Source organism: Lissotriton helveticus, chromosome 4_1 (genome assembly GCF_964261635.1).
Source record: "Lissotriton helveticus chromosome 4_1, aLisHel1.1, whole genome shotgun sequence".
NCBI lineage: Eukaryota > Metazoa > Chordata > Amphibia > Caudata > Salamandridae > Lissotriton > Lissotriton helveticus.
The window spans coordinates 61,909,485-61,912,036 of record NC_136063.1 but is presented as its reverse complement, the minus strand read 5'-3'; positions in this window follow the sequence as shown (position 1 = coordinate 61,912,036).

Sequence of the window (2,552 nt, the reverse complement as noted above, 5' to 3'; positions counted from 1 at the left end):
CAAAAACCATCCACTAGAGCGCTAAGCGCTCAGGAAGTGCCCCCACAGGAAGTGCCTGGCTCTCCCTGACCCGCCCTCCGCGCAACGGTATTGGCTACCGCGTCGGAACGGGGCGGGCAGGAGTGAGAGACGAGCACAGGCTTCCTCACAGTAACTGTTACCTCCCCCTTGTAATCAGGAATAGAAGGAAATACAGGGGACGACCAGCAAGTGAGGTGCTATTTCAAAGAGTGTAAGTGAAGTAGTTTTAAAAAATTTTAAATGTAAAGGAAAAGGTAAAATGTTCCGTTTTCAATTTCCACAGAGCAACATCGTTTTTAAATCAACAAATGCTTTTAAAATATTCACATATTCAAAATATTTCTGTCGACTGACCCCATCTGAGTCACAATCTATCGCGCGGGCCTGAGGCCCTTACCGCTGCCGCGTCCCACCGGCGTAGTTTAGGAACTCCGACAAGCGGCATCGTTCTCTGTCAGGTTAAAACTCCTCTTTACACGTTCCGCCCAGATCACGTGTCATTACTCCCACAGGGCGTAAAGCCACTAACGCGGTGGCCATCTTAGCCTGTAGTCAGTTCTCAATCTCTATACCACACCTAGTAAAGATTTGGTCCTGTTAGAAGCCCTTATTATTTTCTAGTAGTGCCGCAAATAAACCAGAGTGCATTAATAAAACATCAGCGGCCATCACCCCATGCAATTATCAAAAATGCATAACGGGCCCAAATTCTCGCTCATAGTCCCATACCGATTTTCACTGGCACTACCATGTTACAGTGGCCACGACCCACCGGGTCTTACCCATTGAGCTTTTCTTTATTAAAAAAAACACCCCGAAGGACACTTCCTCCAAATATCGACCATTATCACCTGAAATGGCAACTTAGAATAAAGCTCGGAGCCGTCTCACCACACATCCAAAATCTCAAGGCTGCTGCTGCGGTGGCCATTTTAACATATAATTCGGGCAATCTCTTTTTAATGTAAAACGGGGTAAGGATTTGTAGTGCAGCTCATGTAATCCTCCCACTTAATACTGGTCCTCAGTAAAACATCTTAAACTCTTACTCGCATGGCTTTCAACAACTCCTTAGGTTATAAAAAGCATTTTTTAACGTATTTCACTCCTTAATGAAATCGACAACGAGGAAAATGTGCAAATAAGCGTATAATCAATACTCGTTTCCATCCCAATTGCCAGTTTCATAATAAAAGAGGGGAGTGGTATAAACTTCCGGTGGGGGTAAGAATTTTTTTTTTTTAAATCTAACTGGATACCACAGCTTCTTGAGGGAGGGTATATATTATGTTGACGCTATCCCCAGATTGTCTACATAGTTGGCCCTCATCGTATTCTCAGTCCACTTGATAACCATGATCAATCAAGGGGGGCAGTATCTGCTAACCTTATTCCATTCGATAAGGTCATTAAGACCCTCTTTGTCTGCCTGTTCTGAATAAATACACCTGGCTTCCTTTCTGGCCAGAATGTTGTCAATGTTATGTGATTCTCCCATTACCCTCTCCAGGACCACCCATTTGAGGTCCCTTGGTTCGTGTCCTTTTTCTTTCAAATGTTGTACAAGGCGTGTGGAGAGTTTCTTGGCTTTAATCGTGCGAGGTGCTCCTGTATGCGAACCTTAACTTTACAAGAGGTAAGCCCAATATAGTGCAGACCGCAACTAGATGTCAATCTATAGATTACATGTGACGTGTTATAGTTGCTAAATCTTTTAAGATACCACGTTCTTACGTCATTTAAGGTCACCTCCTTAGTTGCCTGGGTGAAGGTACAAACAGAGCAACTGGCACATGGATAGTGTCCCACCGGGAGGTTACTGGCCACTGGGACAGTCAGATTACGAGTGTGAACCAACTTGTCCTTTAAATTAGGTGCTCTTTTAAAGGCAAAACGCGGGGGAGGCATTCTGTCCAAAGCTGTGTCCAGAATGGACCAATGTTTCCTGACAATTTGTCTTATATGGGTGGATAATGGGTCAAACGTGGTGACCACCGGTATGCAATCTTTCTTCTCTTTCACATTTCATTCCAGTAAAGCTTCCCGGGGGGCGTTAAGCGCTCTCTTCCGGGCTCTCTTCACTATCTTCATTTGGTAGTCCCTCTTTACCAGTTTCTCTACTAACTCTTCAGATTGTTCAATGAACGTTTCAGTATCAGAGCAGTTGCGTCGATAGCGTAAAAACTGGCCCACAGGGAGGTTGTCCCTTAGGGCACGGGGATGGAACAAATGATAATGCAAAAGGGAATTTCTGTCCGTTGCTTTGTGATGCACATTAGTGGACAAACTCCGTTTGGGGGTTGGAACAAAGCCGAGTCCTTTATTAAGAACTCTCACTTCTGCTGGGCTAAGGACATGACTAGGTAAATTAACCACGATGACGATGGTGCTTCCACCATCCTGATTCATACTTTGGTTCATAACTGAAATGTTTTTCCCCGGCTGCGTATTATACGGGGGGACTGTGTCTGCCATGTTGGTTGTAATTGTGCCCTGCCTCTGCCTTGACCTCTCTGGCCTCCTGCCCCTCC